Source organism: Pteropus alecto, unplaced genomic scaffold, assembly GCF_000325575.1.
Source record: "Pteropus alecto unplaced genomic scaffold, ASM32557v1 scaffold10, whole genome shotgun sequence".
NCBI classification, from domain to species: domain Eukaryota; kingdom Metazoa; phylum Chordata; class Mammalia; order Chiroptera; family Pteropodidae; genus Pteropus; species Pteropus alecto.
The window spans coordinates 7,887,423-7,896,623 of NW_006431210.1; positions in this window are offsets into that span (position 1 = coordinate 7,887,423).

The following is a 9,201-nucleotide window of genomic DNA, read 5'->3' on the forward strand; positions in this document are numbered from 1 at the left end:
CCTACTCAGTTAAGACAGGAAAGTTAACACCTGCATTGCTTCTCCCAGGGCTCTTGAAAGCATTCACTGTGGTAAAGGGTGTAAAGACATTTGTAAACTCTAAAGTACCCCTGCAGAATTTGAAATTGTTTTATAAGGCCTAGTAGATTAAGTGTCAGTAGAAATGAATATGTTAATCCTGTATTCTGCTAATTTGGGGCCTTGGCAGCATAGAAAATGCAGTTCTCCTGAAGGCAGTGAAGAAGGGGCTTGGTGAGGCAGGAAGCAGGAAAGAGATGAGTCTTATGGTGTTTTGTGCTATGCTGACTTTTCCCCCCTGGAACACTCTGGAACAAGATTCTGAGGGTATGACTAGCCCTAGGAGCCTTGCAATAGGATTTAAGGGTGAAATAGCAGAACAGGACAAGCACATGCCTGGGTGGGGTTCTTAGTTCTCCCTCTGGCTCATCACTTTTAGGTAGTCTGGCAAACAGTCCCTTGCCTGAGGCATAGGGAGATCTAATCTAGCCATTGATGAAATGCAGATTTTGTGTTTCTTTTGTTGTCTGCTAAAGATTTGGAACTTATTTACAAGGCCACTATGGACTTTAAGACTCCCCCAGAGAGGAGCAGCTTGGATATTTGTGGAAATATTGTCATTATCTATTTTACGGAAGAGCATGATGTAAACAGTGACTGACAAAGCTTGAGAGAGCTGGATCGTGCCTCTGGCTTAGGTTTTCTCTTTTTCTAATTCACTCTAGGTCTGAATTTCTATCCTCCCAGCACACTGGACGTGCAGTGGCATTCATTATTCTCTCCAGCTCTGCCCAAATCTGCCATGTAAGGAACAAAACAGTCTGTGACCACAGACTCATTTCCTGGGCAGTAAATTATGATAACGTGACAAGAGAAGGTTCTAGTACTGACACATATTTTCCAAGTTTACCAGAGGTAGCAGCATAGCTGGAGTGTGTGTGTGTGTGTGTGTGTGTGTGTGTGTGTGTGTGTGTGTGTTTATGTGTGATGGGGGTGCAGTGAATGTGTGGGTTTCTGAAAGGCATCTTGTGAATACCACAGTAGAAGAGAGAGGCGAGAGCATTCACTGCTCAGTAATGAGATTCAGTGTGATGGGGCTGTTATTTTTAGCGTTTAAGCTATGAAAACCTCATTCTCTCCCTAGAGGCCCCCTCTCTGCCATTCTTTAGCACATCAGGTGAGAAATCAAGTGTCATCTTTAAAAAATGATAACAGATTCCAAGTTAGCATGTAAAAAATGCTGTTCTCCCCCAATTCTAAGTGTTTAGTGTGGTAAGAGTCATCTTATAAATTGGAATTTTGATTTGAGATGAGCAGGGGAGGGACAGAGAAAGAGAGGAAACTTGAGTCTTGAGTTAGATAAGGAAGACTAGCGATAAAGAATTTAGAAAAAGATGAAACTTTATCCTATTCTTTATGATTAAGCATAAATGCCCAGTGTGAGTATACATGTGTGTATGACTATATATGTGTGTGTGTGTGTGTATAAATATAAATATAAAAAATATATATATATACACACACGCTCTTGCATCTCCTATATATCTCTGTGTGTGTTTGTCTGCATGTTTCTGATGTTCTTTTGATTTAACCTATGAATATTTTTTTTTTTTTTATGATCTTGGTCTAAATTCTTCTCTTTGGTCATGGTTGTATTATATGCTCACATTTGTGCCCATCGAATTCTTTTTTAGCCGAGCTAGTAAACTGATTGCAATCTTATAGACCCACAGGCTTGTCTACTTTGACTATAAAAGCTCCAGAGACAGAGATTTCTATTGTTCTATTTTTAGCCTGTTTACCACTGCATAAATTTATTCAATTAGTAAAATTCAGGAGACTTAAATGAGAAGTTGCTCATGGCTTCAAATACCAGCTATATGTGTGATCGCTTCCAAATGCCCATCTCCAGCATCAGCCTTCCCTATGAGTCCCAGATTGTAAGTCCAGTTGCCTACTTGGCAGATGCACCTGGATATGTGTACCCTCAAACTTAATACATCTCAAATCAAACTCTTAATTCAACGCATGTTGATTAATTCTGTTGCAGCTTTCTGCTTTTCAGTGAATTCTGTCAGTTTCTTGGGTCAACAGTCATGAAGTAGCCTTGATTCCTGTTTTCTTCTCCTAGCCTAAGTACCCAAGCCACCAGCAAATTCTATCAATTCTATTGTCTAAGTGTCTTCAGATTCTGACCATTTGCCATCTCCACAGCTCCCATCCTGATCATCCAAGCCACCATCTTTTGCTTTTAAATTATTGCAGTAGCAATAACTGGTTCTGCCCCCTCTACAGCCTTTTCTTCAACAACAGTTCGTACGGTTCTTTACAACTCTGGCCAGATTGTGTCACTCTTAAGTTCAAAACCCTCCAGTGACTTTTGAATGAAAGCCATTGCGCACATGAAAAGCAAAGTAAAAGCTGGATTCTTACATTGGCTGCCAGGCCATGTGCACTGCCTTCTGCTCCCATCACTTCCTGCTCACCCATTAGTACTCTCTTCTTCATCCACAGTTATCTCCCTGCTCCCCAGGAATGTGCACTGTTAAAGTATAAACTGAGCCACATTAAACATTTTAAGAGTTTATTTGAGTGAAATACCAAAGCTTGTGCAAATTGACTTTTCTCAAAATGTTGAATGATTTTGATTAAGGACTGAAATACATGTTTTTTACTTTTATTTTTGTGTATATTTTTAATGTCAATATCCTCTGGTCTTAAACTAGTCAATGAAGGTTCATATTAAGTAAATGCTACTGATGCACGTGTCCTAATCCTGAGATGAGTACCGAAGATACTACAGAAGATTTAACTATGAAACAGAGTTTTGCTCCTCTTCCATACATTTTCAGATATTCAATGTATCCGAGCTCAGGATGGCTGAGCAGGCAGCTTGTGGGACCTGGTGATGGGTGCTGGAGACATTGTAAACATTGTAAATGTTTGTGTTTGACCTCTTCTAGTCCTGTGCTCTCTGCCAGGTGTCTATCTGATTAAAAAAAAAATGAGTTTATTTGAGCAAAAATCAATTTAAATCGGACAGTATCCAATTTAGCAGATAAAAAGAAGCTCCAAGTCGCTGTACAAAATAAAAGACTTTTAGCCAGAAGGGAGCAGGAATAAGGAAGTTATACCATACAAAAGAAGTGGGTTGTTTATTGTAAGGTTGCTTTCCTTTTGGGGGTGGCAGGATCTGTCAGGCAGATGACCTCACTAGTGCTGATCAGGCAATTCCTAACTGACTAGTTTAAGATTTCATTTCTGGGAGAGCTGAAACTGTGTAAGCAACTCCGTTTTCGTTCTGTTGTTTGCTTTCTTTTGATTTGCTTTTTAACAATTTCCCCATTTTGTTCAAACTGTCAGCCTGAGAGATGTGATCAAAATCTAAGGCATTGCCTCTGCTCCCAGCTACTACCCACTCAGGAATTCTCGCAGGTGCTTTTTGTTTTTTTTGTTGTTGTTGTTGAATCTCTGTGTGGTATTCACAGGTCACAATGTCAGGTTCTTTAAGTTAGTCATTCTCTTTGTTCCTTTTCCAACATTTCAGTCTTAGGGAGATCATTTGCTTGGTGGTTAATGGCTGCGAACAAGAATTTAAAACTTTTGAGGATAATTTGCAATGTCTGTAGTGCACTTTGGAGCCACAGTCCCCCAAACCCAAACCAATCAGAATCAAATAAGTCAAAGGAAAAACCCATTTGAAGAAATCACTTTCTTAAGCCAGTTGGCTTATTTAGTGATCTTATGTAGCTATGTAGTTTTCATACTGGAGATGAAGTTTTTGATCTGTGATCCTGGGACAGCTGTCCATCCTCAAGATGCCATCTGCTTCTGGGGAGGAATCTCCTAGTCAGTATTAATTTGAGATCTCCAGCTGGTGTGCATTTCTAAGAGTCTGGAGAAACCTTTTTAAATTGGGAGAAGTGGACTTAGGGTTCATCTCCCTGAAGTTCAACTGACACCTGGGGAGTAAAGAGGACCTAATATAGTCCCTTCTAGGGATATTCAAGGTCACTCTTTGTTCTCTGTGATTCCAACCCAGATGGGTGAGAGAAAATAAACATTAGTTTGGAGAGTTGAAACCAGACATTTGAAGAAACTAGAAGAATTCAGAATCCTGTCCAGTCTGCAGGTTTATAGCAAAACCTCAGAGACAATGAGCAAAAAAAAACTAATGTCCACAAAGTTGTGTTACAATTTTTACTGAAACGTAATTTTTTTCTCTCCAATCACCCTCACTTCTATCCAAGATAATCACAACAAGACTGATTTATTTGCAAAATAAGTCTAGTCTCATTAAACTTGGGTTGCTTATTTACATAAATGCAGCAAGAATAGTGATTGATCATATAGAGTATTTTAAATTTTACTTCCTTATTCACATGGTTAGGCTGCCAGGAACTCTGTAAGCAAGGTACCAGGCCAGGTTTTCCAAGGGGCTTTTATTTGTTCCATAAAGTCAGGCTTAGTTCCTTAAAGCTGTCTGGTCATATCTGATTCTATGCACATTCTCAAATATGACATTTCAGTCAAAGCCTTGGTAACATAACCAATGTTTCCAATTGTGTTCAAGGAGAACAGAGTCTTATTGAACTTATGCAAATAACTATATTGCCAAGAAAATAAGAAAACTCAATAAATTTTCAAATTCTGGAGGGATCAGGAGAAAGAATAAATGTTTAAATTCTGTTTTCAAAGGTATACTTTGCAAAATTACCGTAAGTCATACATAGCTTAAGAGAAAAGAGAAAAAAGTTTTCTTAAATTTGGATAAAATGAAACATTAAGGACCAGCAATTCAATCCTAGGTTATTAATTCTTGTTCTTCTTAAATTCAGGTTTTCCATTCATTCTAGAAATTCTAACTCAGCTCGGTTCAATGATCTTAAAGTTATCAGAAACCTGTATGTTAGAGTTCTTGTCAGAATCCTTTTCATGAATCCTTCTGAAGATGAAGCACTTTTGCAAAAGCATCAAGGTAAAAGAGTAACTGTCTATAATGAGGAAATACTTAAAAAATGTCCATGGTTAAAGATCTGATGAGAGTTCATTATAATGAAATTGACAAGGAAATTTGGTTATTTTTGTGACATACAACATTTTAAGACAATAACTGGAATTATGACTAATAACATTATACCTGGTTATATCAGATTTTTAGGAATTTCACACAATTTCTAGAACATATTAATAACATGCATCCAAATAATATAACCAAGGAAGGTTTATCATCACTTACTTTAACAATGCTTTCCATGTAATTTAACATACCAAATAAGCTTCATTGGGTTAACATCTCTCTTTTACAAGGTAAGAGACAAATCCTTTGAGATTTTCTAGAGACGCTCTGCGAAATATCAAAGTTAGTTTGAGGTCACACTCCATTTAAAATTTGATTTTGAGAAAATGTCAAAAAGTTTTTGAACATTTGATTTAATAGGATCACAGATAATTATGAAATAATACTTAATTGTCTACTTAACCAAAGTGGCAGTAGAAGATGTTAAAGGGAAATACAGAAGGTTACATAGTTGTGGACAAAACTTAGCTCTCTTAATATTGAGAAGACTGGGTTTTCTTAAGTAATCAGTAACATTGTAAAGATGATGTGAAGCACAGTAAATTATTTTGGTAAGAAAATCTTTGCATTCCAGGTAGACTATTTAAAAGGTAAAATAAAACCTTTCACAATCTCTTGTCAAGAGCAGACCAATAGTCCAAGAAAACTTTGTCCTTATAGCAAATGAAAAAAAATTAAGATTTAGTTTTAGATTTACATAGGTACAGTATTACCATTATAGCTTTTAAAAAAAACCCTTGTTATTTCTAGAAGTTTTAATTACAAATATTAATTAGAATTATTAGCCCTTAGAATCCTTAATTTCTGGTAAAAGCTAAGAAGTAAGTAATTGTGGACTGTCAAATTTATAAATACATTTCATAATTTCCAGAAGTTTATTCTTTCTCATAGTAAATTTTCCACTGTAGCACGAAACATGCTAACTTATAGACCAAAATATTTTCAGTTCCTGTGGAAAAGGAAACCAAGGGTAGATAAAATTGTGTTCAGCAATTTATGTTTCAGTATTTTATCTTAATTAGAAATGATCTAGATAATCAATGAATATCCATCATTTAAGTTATCTCAGAATAACTTTAAGGTTTCAAGTTACTAAAAAGATTTTGGAACTATTTTTAAGTAGATAAGCATAATTATCACTGAATGATTCATTTATAAATGTTATCTTACTTATATCTAACTTGTTTTTATCAGTTTAGATTAGTCGTGAACATTTCATGAGATATTAAACAGCTAACCATCATGTTATCTCTCTTGTTGACAAATTCTATAACAGAGATAACATGAGCTTGTTTGACTTTTAGTAAACCTAGATAGAATAAAAGTATTATATTTAATACTAATAACTCTAAGGATATGCCTATTTTAATTAGACCAACAAACTTAAACTAGCTTTTATTTATAGAAGATTATCCCAGATCTCATGAACTCGAAAAACATTTGGGTTGGTTTCTATATTTCTGAGAGTTTACTCGATTTATATAAATGCTTGTTTGTCTTTAAGTCAATTAAGTAAAGCTCTTTACAAATTAATTTTGGCAGTATTATCCAGAAGTAGAAGTAGATCACACATCTATAACATGCATACATAGACATACATAAATATATAGACAGATATAAGTAGAGCTCTGATAGCTATAGTTTTAGTTTAGGGGAAAAGCCTTAGAAAAGTTCCTCTCAGGCTCTAAATATCAGCTTTTAATTTGGCCAGCTTCTGACCCTAAAGTAACTTACAAAAATCCTTTTAAATATCTTGTCAGGTTTCAGCTGAGACAAACAGTTCATATTCTCTACAGTATTGAGCAACCCCTTGGATGCATGAGATGAACACAAAAAGGATTCAAATGATACTGCCCTCCCAAGATGCAGAACCACTCCCAAAGATACCCAAGAGAAAGAAAGACTTAGACAATTCCCCCAAGAGCTGGCAACAGTTGGTAAGACCCTAGCTGCAAATGGAGTACAAACCACATTTCTGTCCAGCCAAAGTTTTGAAGCCTACAACCTGATGATGTCCAGGCCAAGTTCTCAAGACATAAAACAAGACAAACAAAAAGGCAATAGTTTCACCTAAGAGAAAAAGGATCGACAACCATTGGGTACCTGAAAGCAAATCCACAAGTCACAATCAAAGATTCAATTCCTACTTTTTTTTTGCCTGTCAATCTGAATTTAAAAAGGAAGAGACATAGTGAAATTTTACCTTCCTCTCTTGACCAGACACTACGTAGAGAGACTGGAGAGCTGACTTTTGTGAGAATTCTCACACTTTCTGTTTCTGTCAGATTTTCGAGGATCTCATGCAGACTCTGGAGTGAGTGGGGTGTCCCAGTGGCCCTCATCCTAGTCACCAGAAATTGTAAGAGAGGAAAAATAATTCCCCCCCTATAGTTTATGGCAAATGCTTGGTTGAGACCCCTTTTTTCTCTAAGACACCTTATAAATGGCTAAAAGTTAAAAGTTCTCCACTCTGGTCACTGTAATTAAAGATTATCTTACCAACTTGTTCAAACTTTAGACAAATTTCATTCATTTGAGGCCTCACATGGCAACCAGTCCAGCTTAAATCAGATCCAGTCTGACACTATACCTGGTTCAGTTTCCAAATCAGGCCCAGTCTGACCCTGGACCCAGTCCAGTTTTTAAGTGCGACCCAGTCTGACTCTGGCCAGTTTCTAGACCCAGTTTGGAAAAAGAAACACTCAGATAAAGTTTGAAAGCTCATAAGGCAGATACTGTGGAGCTAGGATCTGAGAGGAACTTACTTCCCACCTCCAGAGTCAGCGGGAATGCAGTGAGCTCGTGGGTACCTATGTCTGGTTGCTCATTGCTTGAGGGGACCATTGAGGGTCTCCTTTCATTCCCACTTCTGACATTGAAACTGTTAAAAAAATAAACTTAGGCATATTAAAATTTTCTAAGAGCAAAAATTGATTCAAATTGGGCAGCATCCAAACTAGCGAATAGAAAGGAGCTCTAAGGAACTGTACAAAATGAAATTTCGTAGCCAGAGGGGAGCAGAAACATGGAAGTTATTCTAGGCAGTAAAGCAGGTTGCTTATTGCACAGTTACTTTTCTTTAGAGGATGGCAGGGGCCTTTTAGGCAGATTACTTAACTCTTGCTGATCAGGTGATTCTTGGATGAGTGGTTTAAGATTTCATTTCTGAGTGAGCTGAAACTGTAATTAAGTCTGGTTTGGTTTTGTGGGGCTTAGCATAAGCAACTCCATTTTGGGTCTGTTGCCTTGTTTTTAACAGCACGTTTCCATTCACCTATGGTTTGCTTTGCCTGATGCTTTTCTTTCACATATGTGTATACTGCTCTCCCTCCATTTTGTCTCTACTCAAATGTCACCTCCTCAAAGAATTTATCATTGAGTATTTAAAATATAATAGTGCCTCTATTCCCTGTCTTACTGACTCTGTTTCCCTTAATCTATTCTATTTTTCTTTATGAAGCTCATCACTGTCTGACATTATATGCTTATTTACTTGTCTGTTTCCTCTCACCCCAATGAAAGCTTCCTGAAGAAGGGATTTATTTTTCAAAAAAAAATTTTTTTTTTTTTTTACTGCTGTGTTACCAGTGTCTAGAACAATATCTGGCATGTGGAAGTTGCTCAAGCGTTATTTGTTAAATAAATGAATGGGTGCTCTGCTAATGCTTTCTACAACATTCCTGTAAATTCTCTCTAGCATTAGTACACTATTTTATTTTGATGCTAAATGATGTAAAGGAAATGCACCCTAACCGATAGTCTGAAAGTAGAGTTTGTCCATCACTTCTCCTATCACCCATCAAAAGCTTCTTGTTCTGGAGAAGTAGCAGCTCAGAGCAGAGGGCTGGCAGATCTAGAAAAAGTGTGGCTTCTTTCTCTCTTTTTGTAAATATCCTGAGAAGACTTTGTAACTTAATTCTCTGGGAAGGGTAAAGTGCTTCTTGCAGGCAGCCGAGCCCCAACAGCTCCCTGGTGACCTCCTGGGCCAACTTGTGCCTTTTATAGCATCTCCTCATTATGATCCTACTTTGCAAAACTAGGAACGAAAAATTGAAACTGAATTGTTTTACAAGTTTACCCTCTTGACTCATAATTTAGGCTGG